General features: G+C 41.5%; 1 long non-coding RNA gene across 2 annotated transcripts in view; it reads left to right on the top strand.

Annotated features, from left to right (window-relative positions):
• Positions 1–25178, top strand: part of LOC119937521 — a 270891-nt gene that overhangs the window by 90286 nt on the left and 155427 nt on the right. The window contains exon 1 of one of the 2 annotated variants that reach the window (XR_005454145.1): positions 2979–3027. The exons of the other annotated variant lie outside the window; for it this stretch is intronic. This is a non-coding gene — a long non-coding RNA (uncharacterized LOC119937521). Of the gene's footprint in view, positions 1–2978; positions 3028–25178 lie in introns of those variants that run through there. 2 annotated transcript variants of the gene reach the window in all.

Raw genomic sequence — 25178 nt, 5'->3', positions numbered from 1 at the left:
GACGTTTCTGCCAATTCTGTTGTATAGTATTCTCCTGAGTGCTCAGTACAGTGCTCTGCACATAGCAAACACTCAGTAAATACTGGTGATTGATCGGGGGCCGTGATTTGCAATTAGCCCATCTGGGTCTGTGGCAGTGAGAGTTCTAAAACTGAACCACACAACTTGTTCTGCTTGTCTTTCTATTTGCTCTGCACCCACTGAAATAGAACAGCCCTTCCTCTTCTCCACTGGAGCCAATCTCTCGTGTTTCTGGTTGTTTATTCCTAAGTGGACCGTGTTTTTACTTTCCTTGTAATTTATTTCCTCATTTATTATTGATAAAATGTCCCTTTCCCCGTCCTTGGTTGTGTCTCTTGGTGAGTTATTTTTAAAGCCAGATTGGAAACCTGGCTGTTCCTCAGGAAAAGTCTCGATTCCCTGTGGTGCTCGTCATTTTTATTTACAGGCTTAACGGCAGCTGTAACCAGAAGAATAGGACATTACCCAACATTCAGGAAAGTCTAATCCTTTTTCCCTTTATACAACATCTGTCACTATATCATTAGTTAGACTGTGAGCCCTGTGTGGAAAGAGCCTGGGTCTAACCTGGTTATCTGGTTCCTTTCCCAGACGTAGGACAGTGCTTGGCCCACAGTAAGCTTTTAATAAATAACACAACTATTCTATCATAGAAGGAAATTAGATGGGCCCCTAAACCCTGGATTCTTCACTGTTTCAGTTTCAGAGTCCGGGTGGTGTGAAACCAAGATGGGATACCGAAGAAGAGGTTCCTCAAATTCTCCTTGGTCTGTTGTTGGGAAATTTTCCGTCCCCACCAAATAGTCGCAGGTTATTCTGCATAGTCAGAATCTAGACTAAAAGTTTCAGTTCAGAAAAAGGGGATAATGATCCTGTAGCCAAAGAGTTGGCCTGAGACTCTTCTCTGTGATGTTGTTTTATGGCGGTGGAGGAGAATATTCTCCACGGACCCTTTCTCTGTTCTTCATTAAGCTCTTAATACGATGGAATAAATGAATGGTAGCAGGGTGATCCATAGCAAGTACCCATTAGAGGTGCAGTTTGGTTTGACTACATTATGGTCTAGTGGAAAGAATCCAGGCCTGAGCATCAGAATGCCAACTCTGCCAAATGCTCACTGTGTGACCTTGGTCAAGTCACTTCACTTCTCTGGGCCTCAGTTCTTCGTTCTCCCTCCTATTTAAACTGTGAGCCCCGTGCAAGAAGAAGACTGTGTCAAACCTAATTCATTCAAATCTACCCCCGCGCTTAGAACGGTGTTTGACACAAAGTAAGAGCTTCAAAAATGCTGTAACAATAAAATGATAAAAACTGCAATAAAATTGGATTTGGGGCATCCATGGATGGCCACCTCTGACTGTCCTCCCCGCAGTTGAAGGGGTCGAATTATGGCCCCCTTATAAGCTATTTCCTCTACTTGGTTCCAGCATTGGTGGGAAACTATCAGGTGAGTCAAAAACAACAAATCATCTATATTCATTGGCACCAGAGGAACGTGAAATGACTGAAGCCAGTTTGGTTAGAATGAGCGAAGATGAATTTCAGAGATCATCAATGTTGTTGGTCATTCATTCAATCGTATTTACTGAGCACTTACTGTTCATTCATTCAATCGTATTTATTAATAATAATAATAATAATAATGGCATTTGTTAAGCGCTTACTATGTGCAAAGCACTGTTCTAAGCGCTGAGGAGGTTACAAGGTGATCAGGTTGTCCCACGTGGGGCTCACAGTCTTAATCCCCATTTTACAGATGAGGTAACTGAGGCACAGAGAAGTGAAGTGACTTGCCCAAAGTCACACAGCTGACAATCGGCAGAGCCGGGACTCGAACCCATGATCTCTGACTCCAAAGCCTGTGCTCTTTCCACTGAGCCATGCTTGAGCACTTACCGTGTGCAGAGCACTGTACTAAGCGCTTCGGAACTACAAATCGGCGACATATAGAGACAGTCCCTACCCAACAACGGGCTCACAGTCTAGAAGATAATATAAAATATAATATAATATAATATAATATAATATAATATAATATAATACAATACAATATAATATAAAATGTAATATAACATAATATAATATGATGTAGATCATATAATGTAGATAAAAACAAAGAGGGTGCGGTGAGGTTCAAAGGTTAGCCTCATGTTCGAGGTTGTTAATGGCAGAAATAGGCAGGTTTAATGAACCTCCTGAGTGTTGGAATTTGACCAGAAAAATTTTATTAAAGCAATCAAAGTCCAAAAGTACAAGCAGTGTTGCCGATTGGATAGAGCAGGGTCCTGGGAGCCAGAAGGACCTGGGTTCTAACCCTGGCTCTGCCACTGGTCTACTGAGTGATCTTGGGCAAGTCACTTCACTTCTCTGTGCCTCAGTTACCTCTCCTGTAAAATGGGGGTTAAGACTGTGAACCCCCATATGGGACAGGGGCAGTATCCAATCCGATTTGCTTGCATCCACCCCAGCACTAAGTACGGTACCTGGCACATCATAAGCATTTAACAAATATCAAAGTGATTATTACTATTATTAATTATTACAAGACAAGATGGTTGATGGTCAAAGGAAAAGAATGCCGTTATACAGTACAGAAAGTGTTGGAATGTTTGGAATTGAGAATAACAATTGGGCTGAATTAGTAAATATTTAAATTCCTCCTTATGGAGGTAGAAGGAATCCAAAATATGCACCTCCATGTATAAGAAATTCATGAACATAAAGTGCAACTCCTAAGACTGTTTGGAAACTGATGCCAGGAGACAGGAAGAAATGACTGCAAAACAGCTGCAGTTACCACCAAGAAGTAGCAGCCAAGATATTACTGACAGCCTAAAAGTAAAATAGCCTTTCAACATTGGTGTTGTCATTTAATAGCTGGCTATTTATAGGGCACTGGTAAAGGGCAAATATTTTACTTTAACCTATTCACGTATCAAGAGCACTTTTGAAACTATTTTCCACAGAGAGAAAAGCTCAACAGCAGGCAGAGCGAACAACATTTTGGTAATGTAAGCCTTTCCTTCTAATATAATGAAAAGCAGAGAAATGTTCAGGTATGGTCCTGTATCAACAATAGGTTCCCTTCTGGGGTTTTTTGAACTTGTTTATTTGCAAGGAATATCAAGTTTGTTGGGGGTTTTTGCCATTAGGAAAGCTTCTGCTCTGGAAACAATTATCAACTACTTTAAAGTACTTTAAAGTACTTTACTGTACTTCCCAAGTGCTTAGTACAGTGCTCTGCACACAGTAAGCGCTCAATAAATATGATTGATTGATTAAAGGAGAACCAAACTATTTCTTTCCTATCGTTTATCTAGATATTAACATGATTTTGACCTCATCCTGAGTCTTTAACGGAACAAATACGGCAACATTTAAAAAACAAAACCCAAAAGAAACTTGTATTTGCCAACACAAAAGTAACAGTCACTGGGTTCTGCTCATTCCAAGGACACTGCAGGCATTTTTGTACCACTTTAACCAATATGTTCAGCAATTAGTCATGTTTCAGAATAATTTTACAGACACTTTCTATCCATGATGAGGTTCTTTCTGTTTGACATGAATCATATAAAAATGTGAGGTCCCTTTGACAGTAAGGCAGTTGGATGCAACAGAATGAGATTGCATCTGATTCCAGCTCTGCCACTTGCCTTCTGGGTGACATTGGGCAATAATAATCATAATAATGTGGTATGTGTTAAGCTCTTACTATGTGTCAAGCACTCTACTAAGTGCTGGCATAGATGTAAGATGATCAGGTCTCACATGGGCCTCAAAGTCTAAGGAGACGAGAACAGATATTGAGTCGGAGGGAACTCTGATTACCCCATCTGCAAAATGGGGAGAATAACGCCTTCCCTTCCTTAAACTCACAGGGATGTTTTGAGCAGGGATGTTGTGAGGACAAAAATGACTAAGTAATGTGGTAGAGCTTTGGAAATCAAAGTGCTGTCTGAAATCAGAACTGTCTCCCCCTCTGGACCGTGAGCTCTTTGTGAAAAGGGAACGGTCTGTTGTATTTTACTCTCCCAAGAGCTTAGTACAGAGCTCTGCACACAGTATGTGCTCAATAAATACCACCGATTGACTGATTCATATAGAGAAGTAGCGTGGCTCAATGGAAACCTCATCACCTTGTAACCTCCCCAGTGCTTGGAACAGTGCTTTGCACATAGTAAGTGCTTAATAAATGCTATCATTATTATTATTATCTCATGGTGATAAAGGTACACGGACTGCTTGCTCAAGAACTGCTAGTTTTGAAGAAGTCTTCTTGTTTGTAAGGTGAAAAGAGCTTTATTTTGGTAAGAAAAGGGGGAGTGATTCCGTTTTCCCTCACTTGCTAGACATATAAGATCATGAATAATGCCAAGCCTGCCTCTGTTCTACCCCAGGATTCTGTCTTTAACAGCAGCAACAAAATACTTGGCAGGATAATAGCAATAACGGCAACCTAAGATACAAGGTTGTAGCTCAGTAGTTTGTTCATATTTGTAAAACGCTTACTATGTGCTAGGCATTGTTCTAAGCGCTGGGGTAGATACAAGCTAATCAGATTGGACACAGGCCCAGTCCCACATGGGGCTCAAAGTCTTGGTTCCCAATTTACAGATGAGGCCCAGAAAAGTGGAGTGATTTGCCCAAGGCATCACAGCAGACAAGTGGCGGCTCTGGGATTAGACGCCCAGGCTTGGGCTCTGTTCCCTAGGCCAAGCTGCTTCCCTGTGACTGGGACTGTATCTACCAACTCTGTTGTATTTTACTCTTCCAGTAGCATAATACAGTGCTCTACACACAAGAAGCGCTCAATAAATTGCAGTGATTGATTGATTCAATAACTGTGGCTGCCACCGAGGTGTGGATGCTGTTAATATGTTTTGTTTTATTGTCTGTCTCCCCCTTCTAGACTGTGAGCCCGCTGTTGGGTAGGGACCGTCTCTCTATGTTGCCAACTTGGACTTCCCAAGCGCTTAGTCCAGTGCTCTGCACACAGCAAGCAATCAATAAATACGATTGAATGAATGAATTTATTTATTTTATTTGTACATATTTATTCTATTTATTTTATTTTGTTAATATGTTTTGTTTTGTTGTCTGTCTCCCCCTTCTAGACTGTGAGCCCACTGTTGGGTAGGGACTGTCTCTAGATGTTGCCAACTTGTACTTCCCAAGTGCTTAGTCCAGTGCTCTGCACACACTAAGCGCTCAATAAATAGAATTGAATGAATGAATTTATTTATTTTATTTGTACATATTTATTCTATTTATTTTATTCTGTTAATATGTTTTCCTTTGTTGTCTGACAAATGGCAGCAAACCTTGTGACTCCCAGGCCCGTGCCCTATCCCTATGCCATACTGCTTATCTAGCGATGGTTATCTATCTATGTACTGAGCGCTCGCTTACTTTGTGGAGAGCCCCGTAAAAAACGCTCGGGAGGGTACACTCCAACAGAGTTGGTCGATGGGACCCCTGCCCACAAGGAGTTTAGAGGAGAAGTTGTACTTTAAAAACAGATTATTGGATTGGTTTCATCACACCCCACAGACAAGCGTTTTCAGTCAATGCCTGCCAGTGACAAAGTAAGAAATCATCTTTATTTAGGAGGCGTGAAGATGGAGCCATCTAGTCTCGGCTGGCTACCGCTTCAGCAGAACCCTGGAATTTTGGCCTCATGCTGGCTTCTGCTTAGTTACTCGGTTTTATGAAGAAAAATTGGATCTCGCACCTGCAGTATTGGGGAACATCCAGCTCCTCAATTTTCCTCGCCTTTGGCCCGCTACACATCCGCCATACACCCCCTGGCCCGGAATGCCCTCTCTCCCCACATCCGCCAAGCTCGCTCTCTTCCTCCCTTCAAGGCCCTACTGAGAGCTCACCTCCTCCAGGAGGCCTTCCCACACTGAGCCTCCTCCTTCCTCTCCCCCTCTTCCCCTCTCCTTGCCCCACCCACCTTACCTCCTTCCCTTCCCCACAGCACCTGTATATATGTATCTATGTTTGTACGGATTTATTACTTTATTTATTTTATATGTACATATCTATTCTATTGTACGGATTTATTACTCTATTTATTTTACTTGTACATATCTATTCTATTTATTTTATTTTGTTAATATGTTTAGTTTTGTTCTCTGTCACCCCCTTCTAGACTGTGAGCCCGCTGTTGGGTAGGGACCTTCTCTATGTGTTGCCAACTTGTACTTCCCAAGCGCTTAGTACAGTGCTCTGCACACAGTAAGCGCTCAATAAATACGATTGATTGATTGATTGTCACCCCCTTCTACACTGTGAGCCCGCTGTTGGGTAGAGACCGTCTCTATGTGTTGCCAACATGTACTTCCCAAGAGCTTAGTACAGTACTCTGCAAACAGTAAGCACTCAATAAATACGATTGATTGGTTGATTGATTGAATAAGCGCTCAATAAATACGATTGAATGAATGAATAATAATAATAATAAGCCCGTTGTTGGACCGTCTCTATATGTTGCCGGCTTGTAATTCCCAAGTGCTTAGCGCAGTACTCTGTGCAGAATAAGCACGCAATACGATTGACTGAATGAATGAATATCAATAAATATGATGGAATGAATAAATAATAACAATAATAATAATAATGAGCCCATTAGTTGGACCGGCTCTGTATGTTGCCAGCTTGTCCTTCCCAAGTGCTTAGTACAGTGCTCTGCACAGAATAAGCGCTCAATAAATACAATTGAATGAATGAATAAATGATAATAATAATAATAATGAGCCCGTTGTTGGACCGTCTCTGTATGTTGCCATCTTACCCTTCCCAAGCGTTTAGCACAGTGCTCTTCAGAATAGATGACTGAGTCACAGAGGAGTTGTGTGACTCGCCCGGGGTCACGCAGCCGACAAATGGCAGCTAACCTTGTGACTCCCAGGCCCGTGCCCTATCCCTATGCAGCAGACAAGTGGCAGCAAACCTTGTGACTCCCAGGCCCGTGCTCTATCCCTATGCAGCAGACAAATGGCAGCAAACCTTCTGACTCCCAGGCCTGTGCCCCATCCCTATGCCATACTGCTTATCTAGTGATGGTTATCTATCTATGTACTGAGCGTTTGTATGGATTTATTACTTTATTTATTTTACTTGTACATATCTATTCTATTGTATGGATTTATTACTCTATTTATTTTACTTGTACATATCTATTCTATTTCTTTTATTTTGTTAATATGTTTGGTTTTGTTCTCTGTCACCCCCTTCTAGACTGTGAGCCCGCTGTTGGGTAGGGACCGTCTCTATGTGTTGCCAACTTGTACTTCCCAAGCACTTAGTACAGTGCTCTGCACACAGTAAGCGCTCAATAAATACGATTGATTGATTGTCACCCCCTTCTAGACTGTGAGCCCACTTTTGGGTAGGAGCCGTCTCTATGTGTTGCCAACTTGTACTTCCCAAGCGCTTAGTACAGTGCTCTGCACACAGTAAGCGCTCAATAAATACGATTGATTGAATAAGCTCTCAATAAATACGATTGAATGAATGAATAATAATAATAATGAGCCCGTTGTTGGACCGTCTCTATATGTTGCCGGCTTGTCCTTCCCAAGCGCTCAGTAAATACGATTGAATGAATGAATGAATGAATGAATAATAATAATAATAATGAGCCCGTTGTTGGACTGTCTCTGTATGTTGCCATCTTGTCCTTCCCAAGCGCTTAGCACAGTGCTCTGCGCAGAATAGATGACTGAGGCACAGAGGAGTTGTGTGACTCGCCCGGGGTCACGCAGCAGACAAATGGCAGCTAACCTTGTGACTCCCAGGCCCGTGCCCTATCCCTATGCAGCAGACAAATGGCAGCAAAACTTCTGACTCCCAGGCCCATGCTCTATCCTTATGCAGCAGACAAATGGCACCAAACCTTGTGACTCCCAGGCCCGTGCCCTATCCCTATGCCATACTGCTTATCTAGTGATGGTTATCTATCTATGCACTGAGTGTTTGTATGGATTTATTACTTTATATATTTTACTTGTACATATCTATTCTATTGTACGGATTTATTACTCTATTTATTTTACTTGTACATATCTATTCTATTTATTTTATTTTGTTAATATGTTTGGTTTTGTTCTCTGTCACCCCCTTCTAGACTGTGAGCCCGCTGTTGGGTAGGGATCGTCTCTGTGTGTTGCCAACTTGTACTTCCCAAGCGCCTAATACAGTGCTCTGCACACAGTAAGCGCTCAATAAATACAATTTATTGATTGATTGATTGTCACCCCCTTCTAGACTGTGAGCCCACTTTTGGGTAGGAACCGTCTCTATGTGTTGCCAACTTGTACTTCCCAAGCGCTTAGTACAGTGCTCTGCACACATTAAGCGCTCAATAAATACGATTGATTGATTGAATCAGCGCTCAATAAATACGATTGAATGAATGTATAATAATAATAATGGGCCTGTTGTTGGACCGTCTCTATATGTTGCCAGCTTGTCCTTCCCAAGCGCTCAGTAAATACGATTGAATGAATGAATGAATGAATGAATAACAATAATAATAATAATAATAATAATAATAATAATGATGAGCCCGTTATTGGACCGTCTCTGTATGTTGCCGTCTTGTACTTCCCAAGTGCTTAGCACAGTGCTCTGCACAGAATAGATGACTGAGACACAGAGGAGTTGAGTGACTCGCCCAGGGTTACGCAGCAGACAAATGGCAGCAAACCTTGTGACTCCCAGGCCCATGCTCTATCCCTATGCAGCAGACAAACGGCAGCAAACCTTGTGACTCCCAGGCCCGTGCCCTATCCCTATGCCATGCTGCTTATCTGGTGATGGTTATCTGTCTATGTACTGAGTGTTTGTATGGATTTATTACTTTATTTATTTTACTTGTAAATATCTATTCTATTGTACAGATTTATGACTCTAGATATTTATTTATTTTACTTGTACATATCTATTCTATTTATTTTATTTTGTTAATATGTTTGGTTTTGTTCTCTGTCACCCGCTTCCAGACTGAGCCTGCTGTTGGGTAGGGACCATCTCTAAGTGTGGCCAACTTGTACTTCCCAAGCGCTTAGTACAGTGCTCTGCACACAGTAAACGCTCAATAAATACGATTGATTGATTGAATAAGCGCTCAATAAATACGATTGAATGAATGAATGAATGAATGAATGAATAATAATAATAATAATGAGCCCGTTGTTGGACCGTCTCTGTATGTTGCCGTCTTATCCTTCCCAAGCGCTTAGCACAGTGCTCTGTGCAGAATAGATGACTGAGGCACAGAGAAGTTGAGTGACTCGCCCGGGGTCACGCAGCCGACAAATGGCAGCAAACCTTGTGAATCCCAGGCCCGTGCCCTATCCCTATGCCATACTGCTTATCTAGTGATGGTTATCTATCTGTGTACTGAGAGTTTGTATGGATTTATTACTTTATTTATTTTACTTTTAAATATCTATTCTATTGTACAGATTTATGACTCTAGATATTTAGTTATTTTACTTGTACATATCTATTCTATTTATTTTATTTTGTTAATATGTTTGGTTTTGTTCTCTGTCACCCCCTTCCAGAATGTGAGCCCGCTGTTGGGTAGGGACCGTCTCTATGTGTGGCCAACTTGTACTTCCCAAGCGCTTAGTACAGTGCTCTGCACACGGGAAGCGCTCAATAAAGATGATTGATTGATTGATTGATTGATTGATTGTCACCCCCTTCTAGACTGTGAGCCCACTGTTGGGTAGGAACCGTCTCTATGGGTTGCCAACTTGTACTTCCTAAGTGCTTAGTATAGTGCTCTGCACACAGTAAGGGCTTAATAAATACGATTGATTGATTGATTGAATAAGCGCTCAATAAATACGATTGAATGAATGAATAATAATTATAATGAGCCTGTTGTTGGACCGTCTCTATATGTTGCCGGCTTGTCCTTCCCAAGCGCTCAGTAAATACAATTGAATGAATGAATGAATAATAATAATAATAATAATAATCATGAGCCCGTTGTTGGACCATCTCTGTATGTTGCCGTCTTATCCTTCCCAAGTGCTTAGCACAGTGGTCTGCGCAGAATAGATGACTGAGGCACAGAGGAGTTGAGTGACTCGCCCGGGGTCACCCAGCCGACAAATGGCAGCTAACCTTGTGACTCCCAGGCCCGTGCCCTATCCCTATGCAGCAGACAAATGGCAGCAAAACTTCTGACTCCCAGGCCCGTGCTCTATCCCTATGCAGCAGACAAATGGCACCAAACCTTGTGACTCCCAGGCCCGTGCCCTGTCCCTATGCAGCAGACAAATGGCAGCAAACCTTGTGACTCCCAGGCCCGTGCCCTAGCCCTATGCCATACTGCTTATCTAGTGATGGTTATCTATCTATGTACTGAGCGTTTGTATGGATTTATTACTTTATTTTACTTGTACATATCTGTTCTATTGTACGGATTTATTAGTCTATTTTACTTGTACATATCTATTCTACTTATTTTATTTTGTTAATATGTTTCGTCTTGTTCTGTCTAGAAAGACTGTGAGCCCGCTGTTGGGTAGGGACCGTCTCTATGTGTTGCCAACGTGTACTTCCCAAGCGCTTAGTACAGTGCTGTGCACACAGTAATCGGTCAATAAATACGATTGATTGATTGAATAAGTGCTCAATAAATACGATTGAATGAATGAATAATAATAATAATGAGCCCGTTGTTGGACCGTCTCTATATGTGGCCGGCTTGTCCTTCCCAACCGCTCAGTAAATACGATTGAATGAATGAATGAATAATAATAATAATCATGACCCCGTTGTTGGACCGTCTCTGTATGTTGCCGTCTTGTCCTTCCCAAGCGCTTAGCACAGTGCTCTGCGCAGAATAGATGACTGAGGCACAGAGGAGTTGAGTGACTCGCCCAGGGTCACGCAGCATACAAATGGCAGCTAACCTTGTGACTCCCAGGCCCGTGCTCTATCCCTATGCAGCAGACAAATGGCAGCACACCTTGTGACTCCCACGCCCGTGCCCTATCCCTATGCCATGCTGCTTATCTAGTGATGGTTATCTATCTATGTACTGAGCGTTTGTATGGATTTATTACTTTATTTATTTTATTTGTAAATATCTATTCTATTGTACAGATTTATTACTCTATATATTTATTTTACTTGTACATATCTATTCTATTTATTTTATTTTGTTAATACGTTTGGTTTTTTTCTCTGTCACCCCCTTCCAGACTGTGAGCCCGCTGTTGGGTAGGGACCATCTCTATGTTTGGCCAACTTGTACTTCCCAAGCGCTTAGTACAGTGCTCTGCACACAGTAAGCGCTCAATAAAGACGATTGATTGATTGACTGATTGTCACCCCCTTCTAGACTGTGAGCCCACTGTTGGGTAGGAACCATCTCTATAGGTTGCCAACTTGTACTTCCCAAGCGCTTAGTACAGTGCTCTACACACAGTAATCGCTCAATAAATACGATTGAATGAATGAATAATAATAATAATGAGCCCGTTGTTGGACCGTCTCTATATGTGGCCGGCTTGTCCTTCCCAAGCGCTCAGTAAATACGATTGAATGAATGAATGAATAATAATAATAATCATGAGCCTGTTGTTGGACCGTCTCTGTATGTTGCCGTCTTGTCCTTCCCAAGCGCTTAGCACAGTGCTCTGCACAGAATAGATGACTGAGGCACAAAGGAGTTGAGTGACTCGCCCAGGGTCACGCAGCATACAAATGGCAGCCAACCTTGTGACTCCCAGGCCCGTGCTCTATCCCCATGCAGCAGACAAATGGCAGCAAACCTTGTGCCTCCCAGGCCCGTGCCCTAGCCCTATGCCATACTGCTTATCTAGTGATGGTTATCTATCTATGTACTGAGCGTTTGTATGGATTTATTACTTTATTTATTTTACTTGTACTTATCTATTCTATTGTACAGATTTATTACTCTATATATTTATTTATTTTACTTGTACATATCTATTCTATTTATTTTATTTTGTTAATATGTTTGTTTTTGTTCTCTGTCACCCCCTTCCAGACTGTGAGCCCGCTGTTGGGTAGGGACCATCTCTATGTGTGGCCAACTGGTACTTCCCAAGCGCTTAGTACAGTGCTCTGCACACAGTAAGCGCTCAATAAAGATGATTGATTGATTGATTGATTGATTGTCACCCCCTTCTAGACTGTGAGCCCACTGTTGCATAGGAACCGTCTCTATGTGTTGCCAACTTGTACTTCCCAAGTGCTTAGTACAGTGCTCTGCGCACAGTTAAGCGCTCAATAAATACGATTGAATGAATGAATAATAATAATAACGAGCCCGTTGTTGGACCCTCTCTATATGTTGCCGGCTTGTCCTTCCCAAGCGCTCAGTAAATACGATTGAATGAATGAATTAATTAATAATAATAATAATAATAATAATAATAATAATAATAATAATAATAATAGCCCGTTGTTGGACCGTCTCTGTATGTTGCCGTCTTATCGTTCCCAAGCGCTTAGCACAGTGCTCTGCTCAGAATAGATGACTGAGGCACAGAGGAGTTGAGTGACTCGTCCAGGGTCACGCAGCCGACAAACGGCAGCAAACCTTGTGACTCCCAGGCCCGTGCTCTATCCCTATGCAGCAGACAAATGACAGCAAAACTTCTGACTCCCAGGCCCGTGCTCTATCCCTATGCAGCAGACAAATGGCAGCAAACCTTGTGACTCCGAGGCCCATGCCCTATCCCTATGCCATACTGCTTATCTAGTGATGGTTATCTATCTATGTACTGAGCGTTTGTATGGATTTATTACTTTATTTATTTTACTTGTACATATCTAGTCTATTGAACGGATTTATTACTCTATTTTACTTGTACATACCTATTCTATTTATTTTATTTTGTTAATATGTTTGGTTTTGTTCTCTGTCACCCTCTTCTAGACTGTGAGCCCGCTGTTGGGTAGGGACCGTCTCTGTGTGTTGCCAACTTGTACTTCCCAAGTGCCTAATACAGTGCTCTGCACACAGTAAGCGCTCAATAAATACAATTGATTGATTGATTGAATGTCACCCCCTTCTAGACTGTGAGCCCACTGTTGGGTAGGAGCCATCTCTATATGTTGCCAACTTGTACTTCCCAAGCGCTTAGTACAGTGCTCTGCACACAGTAATCGCTCAATAAATACAATTGATTGATTGAATAAGCGCTCAATAAATGCGATTGAATGAATGAATAATAATAATAATAATAAGCCCATTGTTGGACCGTCTCTGTATGTGGCCGGCTTGTCCTTCCCAAGCGCTCAGTAAATACGATTGAATGAATGAATGAATAATAATAATAATCATGAGCCTGTTGTTGGACCGTCTCTGTATGTTGCCGTCTTGTCCTTCCCAAGCGCTTAGCACAGTGCTGTGCGCAGAATAGATGACTGAGGCGCAGAGTTGTTGAGTGACTTGCCCGGGGTCATGCAGCATACAAATGGCAGCTAACCTTGTGACTCCCAGGCCCGTGCCCTATCCCTATCCTTCCCATGCTGCTTATCTAGTTATGGTTATCTATCTATGTACTGAGTGTTTGTATGGATTTGTTACTTTATTTTACTTGTATATATCTATTCTATTGTACAGATTTATTACTCTATATATTTATTTATTTTACTTGTACATATCTATTCTATTTATTTTATTTTGTTAATATGTTTGGTTTTGTTCTCTGTCACCCCCTTCCAGACTGTGAGCCCACTGTTGGGTAGGGACCATCTCTATGTGTGGCTAACTTGTACTTCCCAAATGCTTAGTACAGTGCTCTGCACACAGTAAGCGCTCAATAAATACGATTGATTGAATAAGTGCTCAATAAATACGATTGAATGAATAAATAATAATAATGATGAGCCCGTTGTTAGACCGTCTCTAGATGTTGCCGGCTTGTCCTTCCCAAGTGCTCAGTAAATACAATTGAATGAATGAATGAATAATAATAATAATAATAATAATAATAATAATAATAATAATGAGCCCGTTGTTGGACCGTCTCTGTATGTTGCCATCTTATCGTTTCCAAGCACTTAGCACAGTGCTCTGTGCAGAATAGATGACTGAGGCACAGAGGAGTTGAGTGACTCGCCCGGGGTCACGCAGCATACAGATGGCAGCTAACCTTGTGACTCCCAGGCCCGTGCTCTATCCCTATGCCATGCTGCTTATCTAGTGATGGTTATCTATCTATGTACTGAGCATTTGTATGGATTTATTACTTTATTTATTTTACTTGTAAATATCTATTCTATTGTACAGATTTATTTCTCTATTTTTTTTATTTTACTTGTACATATCTATTCTATTTATTTTATTTTCTTAATGTTTGGTTTTGTTCTGTGTCACCCCGTTCTAGACTGTGAACATCTGTTGGGTAGGGACCGTCTCTATGTGTTGACAACTTGTACTTCCCAAGCGCTTAGTACAGTGCTGTGCACACAGTAAGCGCTCAATAAAGATGATTGATTGATTGAGTGATTGTCACCCCCTTCTAGACTGTGAGCCCACTGTTGGGTAGGAACCGTCACTATGTGTTGCCAACTTGTACTTCCCAAGCACTTAGTACAGTGCTCTGCACACAGTAAGGGCTCAATAAATACGATTGATTGATTGATTGAATAAGCGCTCAATAAATACGATTGAATGAATGAATAAGAATTATAATGAGCCCGTTGTTGGACCTTCTCTATATGTTGCCGGCTTGTCCTTCCCAAGCGCTCAGTAAATACAATTGAATGAATGAATGAATAATAATAATAATAATAATAATAATAATAATAATAATAATAATGAGCTCGTTGTTAGACCGTCTCTGTATGTTGCCGTCATGTCCTTCCCAAGCGCTTAGCACAGTGCTCTGCACAGAATAGATGACTGAGGCACAGAGGAGTTGAGTGATTCGCCCGTGGTCACGCAGCAGACAAATGGCAGCAAACCTTGTGACTCCCAGGCCCGTACCCTGTCCCTATACAGCAGACAAATGTCAGCAAACCTTCTGACTCCCAGGCCCGTGCCCTATCCCTATGCCATACTGCTTATCTAGTGATGGTTATCTATCTATTTACTGAGCGTTTGTATTGATTTATTACTTTATTTATTTTACTTGTACATATCTATTCTATTGTACAGATTTATTACTCTATATATTTATTTATTTTACTTGTACATATCTATTCTATTTATTTTATTCTGTTAATATGTTTGGTTTTGTTCTCTGTCACCCCCTTCTAGACTGTGAGCCTACTGTTGGGTAGGGACCGTCTCTATGTGTGGCCAACTTGTACTTCCCAAGCGTTTAGTACAGTGCTCTGCACACAGTAAGCGCTCAATAAATACGATTGATTGATTGAATAAGCGCTCAATAAATACGATTGAATGAATGAATAATAATAATAATGAGCCCGTTGTTGGACCGTCTCTATATGTTGCCGGCTTGTCCTTCCCAAGCGCTCAGTAAATACGATTGAATGAATGAATGAATAATAATAATAATAATAATAATAATAATAATAATAATGATGAGCCCATTGCTGGACTGTCTCTGTATGTTGCCGTCTTATCCTTCCCAAGCGCTTAGCACAGTGCTCTGCGCAGAATAGATGACTGAGGCACAGAGGAGTTGAGTGACTCGCCCGGGGTCACGCAGCCGTCGAATGGCAGCTAACCCTGTGACTCCTAGGCCCGTGCCCTATCCCTATGCAGCAGACAAATGGTAGCAAAACTTCTGACTCCCAGGCCCGTGCTCTGTCCCTATGCAGCAAACAAATGCCAGCAAACCTTGTGACTCCCAGGCCCGTGCCCCATCTCTATACCATGCTGCTTATCTAGTTATGGTTATCTATGTACTGAGCGTTTGTATGGATTTGTTACTTTATTCATTTTACTTGTAAATATCTATTCTATTGTACAGATTTATTACTCTATATATTTATTTATTTTACTTGTACATATCTATTCATTTTATTTTGTTAATATTTTTGGTTTTGTTCTCTGTCACCCCCTTCTAGACTGTGAGCCTACTGTTGGGTAGGGACCGTCTATGTGTTGCCAACTTGTACTTCCCAAGCGCTTAGTACAGTGCTCTGCACACAGTAATCGGTCAATAAATACGATTGATTGATTGAATAAGTGCTCAATAAATACGATTGAATGAATGAATAATAATAATAATGAGCCCGTTGTTGGACCATCTCTATATGTGGCCGGCTTGTCCTTCCCAACCGCTCAGTAAATACGATTGAATGAATGAATGAATAATAATAATAATCATGAGCCCGTTGTTGGACCCTCTCTGTATGTTGCCGTCTTGTCCTTCCCAAGCGCTTAGCACAGTGCTCTGCGCAGAATAGATGACTGAGGCACAGAGGAGTTGAGTGACTCGCCCAGGGTCACGCAGCATACAAATGGCAGCTAACCTTGTGACTCGCAGGCCCGTGCTCTATCCCTATGCAGCAGACAAATGGCAGCAAACCTTGTGACTCCCAGGCCCGTGCCCTATCCCTATGCCATGCTGCTTATCTGGTGATGGTTATCTGTCTATGTACTGAGCGTTTGTATGGATTTATTACTTTATTTATTTTACTTGTACATATCTATTCTATTGTACGGATTTATTACTCTATTTATTTTACTTGTACATATCTATTCTATTTATTTTATTTTGTTAATATGTTTCGTTTTGTTCTCTCTCACCCCCTTCTAGACTGTGAGCCCGCTGTTGGGTAGGGACCGTCTCTATGTGTTGCCAACTTGTACTACCCAAGCGCTTAGTACAGTGCTGTGCACACAATAAGCGCTCAATAAATGTGATTGATTGATTGAATAAGCGCTCAATAAATACGATTGAATGAATGAATAATAATAATAATGAGCCCGTTGTTGGACCATCTCTATATGTGGCCGGCTTGTCCTTCCCAAGCGCTCAGTAAGTACGATTGAATGAATGAATGAATAATAATAATAATAATCATGAGCCCGTTGTTGGACCGTCTCTGTATGTTGCCGTCTTGTCCTTCCCAAGCGCTTAGCACAGTGCTCTGCGCAGAATGGATGACTGAGGCACAGAGGAGTTGAGTGACTCGCCCGGGGTCACGCAGCATAAAAATGGCAGCTAACCTTGTGACTCCCAGGCCCGTGCCCTATTCCTATGCAGCAGACAAATGGCAGCAAACCTTGTGACTCCCAGACCCGTGCCCTATCCCTATGCCATGCTACTTATCTAGTGATGGTTATCTATCTATGTACTGAGCATTTGTATGGATTTATTACTTTATTTATTTTACTTGTACATATCTATTCTATTGTATAGATTTATTACTCTATATATTTATTTATTTTACTTGTACATATCTATTCTATTTATTTTATTTTGTTAATATGTTTGGTTTTGTTCTCTGTCACCCGCTTCCAGACTGTGAGCCCGCTGTTGGGTAGGGACCATCTCTATGTGTGGCCAACTTGTACTTCCCAAGCGCTTAGTACAGTGCTCTGCACACAGTAAGCGCTCAATAAATACGATTGATTGAAATAAGCGCTCAAGAAATACGATTGAATGAATGAATAATAATAATAATGAGCCCGTTGTTGGACCGTCTCTATATATGGCCGGCTTGTCCTTCCCAAGCGCTCAGTAAATACGATTGAATGAATGAATGAATAATTATAATAATAATAATAATAATAATGATCATGAGCCCGTTGTTGGACCGTCTCTGTATGTTGCCGTCTTGTCCTTCCCAAGCGCTTAGCACAGTGCTCTGCGCAGAATAGATGACTGAGGCACAGAGGAGTTGAGTGACTCGCCCGGGGTCACGCAGCCGACAAATGGCAGCTAACCTTGTGACTCCCAGGCCTGTGCCCTATTCCTATGCAGCAGACAAATGGCAGCAAACCTTGTGACTCCCAGGCCCGTGCCCTATCCCTATGCCATGCTACTTATCTAGTGATGGTTTTCTGTCTATGTACTGAGCGTTTGTATGGATTTATTACTTTATTTATTTTACTTGTACATATCTATTCTATTGTATAGATTTATTACTCTATATATTTATTTATTTTACTTGTACATATCTATTCTATTTGTTTTATTTTGTTAATATGTTTGGTTTTGTTCTCTGTCACCCGCTTCCAGACTGTGAGCCCGCTGTTGGGTAGGGACCATCTCTATGTGTGGCCAACTTGTACTTCCCAAGCGCTTAGTACAGTGCTCTGCACACAGTAAGCGCTCAATAAATACGATTGATTGAATAAGCGCTCAATAAATACGATTGAATGAATGAATAATAATAATAATGAGCCCGTTGTTGGACCATCTCTATATGTGGCCGGCTTGTCCTTCCCAAGCGCTCAGTAAGTACGATTGAATGAATGAATGAATAATAATAATAATCATGAGCCCGTTGTTGGACCGTCTCTGTATGTTGCCGTCTTGTCCTTCCCAAGCGCTTAGCACAGTGCTCTGCACAGAATGGATGACTGAGGCACAGAGGAGTTGAGTGACTCGCCCGGGGTCACGCAGCATAAAAATGGCAGCTAACCTTGTGACTCCCAGGCCCGTGCCCTATTCCAATGCAGCAGACAAATGGCAGCAAACCTTGTGACTCCCAGACCCGTGCCCTATCCCTATGCCATGCTACTTATCTAGTGATGGTTATCTATCTATGTACTGAGCGTTTGTATGGATTTATTACTTTATTTATTTTACTTGTACATATCTATTCTATTGTATAGATTTATTACTCTATATATTTATTTATTTTACTTGTACATATCTATTCTATTTATTTTATTTTGTTAATATGTTTGGTTTTGTTCTCTGTCACCCGCTTCCAGACTGTGAGCCCGCTGTTGGGTAGGGACCATCTCTATGTGTGGCCAACTTGTACTTCCCAAGCGCTTAGTACAGTGCTCTGCACACAGTAAGCGCTCAATAAATACGATTGATTGAAATAAGCGCTCAAGAAATACGATTGAATGAATGAATAATAATAATAATGAGCCCGTTGTTGGACCATCTCTATATGTTGCCGGCTTGTCCTTCCCAAGCGCTCAGTAAGTACGATTGAATGAATGAATGAATAATAATAATAGTAATAATAATAATAATCATGAGCCCGTTGTTGGACCGTCTCTGTATGTTGCCGTCTTGTCCTTCCCAAGCGCTTAGCACAGTGCTCTGCGCAGAATAGATGACTGAGGCACAGAGGAGTTGAGTGAATCGCCCGGGGTCACGCAGCCGACAAATGGCAGCTAACCTTGTGACTCCCAGGCCCGTGCCCTATTCCTATGCAGCAGACAAGTGGCAGCAAACCTTGTGACTCCCAGGCCTGTGCCCTATCCCTAAGCCATACTGCTTATCTAGTGATGATTATCTATCTATGTACTGAGTGTTTGTATGGATTTATTACTTTATTTATTTTACTTGTACATATCTATTCTATTGTACGGATTTATTACTGTATTTATTTATTTTACTTGTACATATCTATTCTATTTATTTTATTTTGTTAATATGTTTGGTTTGGTTCTGTCACCCCCTTCTAGACTGTGAGCCCGCTGTTGGGTAGGGACCGTCTCTGTGTGTTGCCAACTTGTACTTCCCAAGCGCTTAATACAGTGCTCTGCACACAGTAAGCGCTCAATAAATACAATTGATTGATTGATTGATTGTCACCCCCTTATAGACTGTGAGCACACTGTTGGGTAGGAACCATCTCTATGTGTTGCCAACTTGTACTTCCCAAGCGCTTAGTACAGTGCTCTGCACACAGTAAGCGCTCAATAAATACGATTGATTGATTGAATAAGCACTCAGTAAATATGATTGAATGAATGAATAATAATAATAATGAACCCGTTGTAGGACCGTCTCTATATGTGGCCGGCTTGTCCTTCCCAAGCACTCATTAAATACGATTGAATGAATGAATGAATAATAATAATAATCATGAGCCCGTTGTTGGACCCTCTCTGTATGTTGCCGTCTTGTCCTTCCCAAGCGCTTAGCACAGTGCTCTGCGCAGAATAGATGACTGAGGCACAGAGGAGTTGAGTGACTTGCCTGTGGTCACGCAGCAGACAAATGGCAGCAAACCTTGTGACTCCCAGGCCCGTGCTCTATCCCTGTGCAGCAGATAAATGGCAGCAAACCTTGTGACTCCCAGGCCCATGCCCTATCCCTATGCCATGCTGCTTATCTAGTGATGGTTATCTATCTATGTACTGAGCGTTTGTATGGATTTATTACTTTATTTATTTTACTTGTACATATCTATTCTATTGTACAGATTTATTACTCTATATATTTATTTATTTTACTTGTACATATCTATTCTATTTATTTTATTTTGTTAATATGTTGTTTTGTTCTCTGTCACCCTCTTCCAGACTGTGAGCCTGCTGTTGGGTAGGGACCATCTCTATATGTGGCCAACTTGTACTTCCCAAGAGCTTAGTACAGTGCTCTGCACACAGTAAGCGCTCAATAAAAACGATTGATTGATTGATTGATTGTCACCCCCTTCTAGACTGTGAGCCCACTGTTGGGTAGGAACCGTCCCTATGTGTTGCCAACTTGTACTTCCCAAACGCTTAGTACAGTGCTCTGCACACAGTAAGGGCTCAATAAATACGATTGATTGATTGATCGAATAAGCGCTTAATAAATGCGATTGAATGAATGAATAATAATTATAATGAACCCGTTGTTGGACCGCCTCTATATGTTGTCGGCTTGTCCTTCCGAAGCGCTCAGTAAATACGATTGAATGAATGAATGAATGAATAAATAATGATGATAATAATAATAATAATAATAATAATGAGCCTGTTGTTGGACTGTCTCTATATGTTGCCGGCTTGTCCTTCCCAAGAGCTCAGTAAATACGATTGAATGAATCAATGAATGAATAAATAACAATAATAATAATAATAATAATGAGCCCGTTGTTGGACCGTCTCTGTATGTTGCCGTCTTGTCCTTCCCAAGCACTTAGCACAGTGCTCTGCACAGAATAGATGACTGAGGCACAAAGGAGTTGAGTGACTCGCCCAGGGTCACGCAGCAGACAAATGGCAGCTAACCTTGTGACTCCGAGGCCCATGCTCTGTCCCTATGCAGCAGACAAATGGCAGCAAACCTTGTGACTCCCAGGCCCATGCTCTATCCCTATGCCATACTGCTTATCTAGTGATGGTTATCTATCTATGTACTGAGCGTTTGTATGGATTTATTACTTTATTTATTTTACTTGTACATATCTATTCTATTGTACGGATTTATTACTCTATTTATTTTACTTGTACTTATCTATTCTATTTATTTTATTTTGTTAATATCTTTCGTTTTGTTCTCTGTCACCCCCTTCTAGACTGTGAGCCTGCTGTTGGGTAGGGACCGTCTCTATGTGTTGCCAACTTGTACTTCCCAAGCGCTTAGTACAGTGCTGTGCACACAGTAAGCGCTCAATAAATATGATTGATTGATTGAATAAGCGCTCAATAAATACGATTGAATGAATGAATAATAATAATAATGAGCTCGTTGTTGGACCGTCTCTATATGTGGCCGGCTTGTCCTTCCCAAGCGCTCAGTAAATACGATTGAATGAATGAATGAATAATAATGATAATAATAATAATAATCATGAGCCCGTTGTTGGACCGTCTCTGTATGTTGCTGTCTTGTCCTTCCCAAGCGCTTAGCACAGTGCTCTGCGCAGAATGGATGACTGAGGCACAGAGGAGTTGAATGACTCACTCGGGGTCATGCAGCGGACAAATGGCAGCAAACCTTGTGCCTCCCAGGCCCGTGCCCTATCCCTATGCCATGCTGCTTATCTAGTGATGGTTATCTATCTATGTACTGAGCATTTGTATGGATTTATTACTTTATTTATTTTACTGGTAAATATCTATTCTATTGTACAGATTTATTACTCTATATATTTATTTATTTTACTTGTACATATCTATTCTATTTATTTTATTTTGTTAATATGTTGTTTTGTTCTCTGTCACCCCCTTCCAGACTGTGAGCCCGCTGTTGGGTAGGGACCATCTCTATGTGTTGCCAACTTGTACTTCCCAAGCGCTTAGTCCAGTGCTCTGCACACAGTAAGCGCTCAATAAATACGATTGATTTATTGATTTTCTCTGCCTTCTAGAATGTGAGCCCGCTGTTGGGTAGGGACCATCTCTAGATGTTGCCGACTTGTACTTCCCAAGCGCTTAGTCCAGTGCTCTGCACACAGTAAGCGCTCAGTAAATACTATTGAATGAATGAATTTATTTATTTTATTTGTACATATTTATTTTATTTTGTTAATATGTTTTGTTCTGTTCTCGGTCTCCCCCTTCTAGACTGTGAGCCCGCTGTTGGGTAGGGACCGTCTCTAGATGTTGCCGACTTGGACTTCCCAAGCGCTTGTGCAGTGCTCTGCACACAGTAAGCGCTCAATAAATACAGTTGAATGAATGAATGAATGGAAAGAGCACAGGCTTCGGAGTCAGAGGTCATGGGTTCAAACACCGGCTCCGCCATATGTCAGCTGTGTGACTTTGGGCAAGTCACTTAACTTCTCTGTGCCTCAGTTACCTGATCTGTAAAATGGGGATTAAGACTGTGAGTCCCCTGAGGGACATCCTGATCACCTTGTAACCTCCCCAGTGCTTAGAACAGCGCTTTGCACATAGTAAGTGCTTAATAAATGCCATTATTATTATTATTATCTGCAGCTTTGTGAATGGTCCCAATTCTGCAGAAATTTAGAACTGCTACTCTTCCAAGAACACCATTCGTTTGAATAATAGTTCAATAATGGAGGCTAATTCAAGTTCTATTTATTTTGATAGATTAATTAGTTGTAAGATAGATCAACCGATAGGGATAGCTGCCTTTAATATTCAAAGGTCATGCTATTGATACTGACCCTATTCCCGCTGACATGAATAAGTGAGACAGAAAATATGTAATTGTATGTCCAGTAATAACAATAATAATAATAATAATGGTGGTATTTAGTAAGTGCTTACTATGTGCCAATCACTGTTCTAAGCACTAGGGGGGATACAAGGTGATCAAGGTTGTCCCACGTGGGGCTCACAGTCTTAGTCCCCATTTTACAGATGAGGGAACTGAGGCCCAGAGAAGCTAAGTGACTTGCCCAAGATCACACAGCTGACAAGCGGCAGAGCCGGGATTCGAACCCATGACTTCTGACTCCCAAGCCCGGGCTCTTTCCACTGAGCCACACTGCTTCTCTAGGCCACTCCATTCTACACTGTACTTGTGAAGATTGCCCTTTATCACACTGATCACTTTTAGGAAACGGAATGGTTCTATATGTAGTTCTTTTACATCCCTGAATAATAATAGCAACATATTAATTATTCATACTTACTCTTATTATTTTTATTATAGAACTAAGTGCCAAGTGCTGTACTAACCACTGGGGTAGGGACAAGACAATCCAATTGGATACAGTCCCTGTCCCACACAGGGCTCACAGTCTAAATAGGAGGGAATAGGACTTAATCCCCATTTTGCAGGAAAGGAGACGGAGAACCAGGGAAGAAAAGTTACCTGCCCAAGCTCACAAAGCAGACAAGCGGCGCAGTTGGGATTAGAACCCGGGTCCTCTGATTCCCCACCTTCATCACAAAAAGACAGAATTCTGTGAAGATCTGTAGATCGTATCAGTGGCACAGGCTTTGGAGTCAGAGGTCATGGGTTCAAATCCTGGCTCTGCCAGCTGTCAGCTGTGTGACTTTGGGCAAGTCACTTCACTTCTCTGGGCCTCAGTTACCTCATCTGTAAAATGGGGATTAAGATTGTGAGCCCCCTGTGAGACAACCTGATCTCCTCGTAACCTCCCCAGCGCTTAGAACAGTGCATTGCACATAGTAAGCGCTTAATAAATGCCATCATTATCATTACCAGTAAATCGGGTTGGACGCAGTCCCCATTCCATGCGGGGCTCACAATCTCAAACCCCACTTTATAGATGAGGCAACTGTGGCCCAGTGAAGTGACTTGCCCAAGGTCACACAGCAGACCTGTGTTGGGTGCCGGGATTAGAACCCATGACCTTCTGACTCCCAAGCCATGCTTGGGATGCCATGCCATGCTGCCTCTTGTCCTGGAACACATGTAAGCGCGTTGTGGGCAGGGAATGTGTCCATTTATTGGTGTTTTCTACTCTCCCAAGTGCTTAGTACAGTGCCCTACAAACAGTAAGCACTCAATAAATATGATTGCATGAATGGATGAGGAGGTAGGGTCCAAGTATAAATCTACCATTGAGGTTTTTATGTCAGGGCCAATCACTGAGAAAGAACATTTGTGTTTTCACAGTTCTTGCCTTTGCCACATAAAATCCGCATTAAAAACTCCTGAAAAATGCAATATACAGCGTCCGCTTGTGTACAGTATGAGGCCCAGGTCTTCGAAAATACTAACTAAAATGATGGTTTAAATGATAACCAAAATACACGGTTTGATTGCTTGTGTTATTTTTAGCTAAATATCAGCACTCAAAGTTGAATATAGCTATTATGTGATTTGCTGTTCTTTCACACGCACACCGCAGTTTGATGTAAACATTTCATGGAATGAACCAGTGAGAAGGTTCAGGGTAAAACTTTAAATAGCAAAATGGAAATTCCAGACTAATTTAAATAAATGTGAAGATGGCAGTTGAGAATTAAGGAGTGCGATATTAGATGGCGGTCCAATCAAAGGAAATCAAGAAATGGTAATATTTGCCTTTCAGCAATCTTCATTTGAAAGAGCAAAACGGCACACATTAGGTTTCCAAGCTTTGAAGAGTTCCATCACTATTGCAAAGATAGCTTTGTATCAACTATTTGATATTTGGTAACGAAGCTTTGTATCAAATGGATAGTGATAGAAGTATATTATAAAGCATTTATTGACATTAATTTGTGTCTCCCCGTAAGACTGTAAGCTCTCTGTGGGCTGGGAATGTAGCTACCGACTCTGTTGTATTAAAAGTGCTTAGCTCAGTGTTCAGTGTTGGTAGCATCGGTTTCAATTTGGCAGGGAATGTGTCCACCAACTCTGTTATATTGTACTTTCCCAAATGCTTAGCGCAGCGCT

This window comes from Tachyglossus aculeatus, chromosome 15 (genome assembly GCF_015852505.1).
Source record: "Tachyglossus aculeatus isolate mTacAcu1 chromosome 15, mTacAcu1.pri, whole genome shotgun sequence".
Taxonomy (NCBI): domain Eukaryota; kingdom Metazoa; phylum Chordata; class Mammalia; order Monotremata; family Tachyglossidae; genus Tachyglossus; species Tachyglossus aculeatus.
The sequence above is the reverse complement of the archived record's forward strand: the minus strand, read 5'-3'. Positions and strand labels throughout refer to the sequence as shown.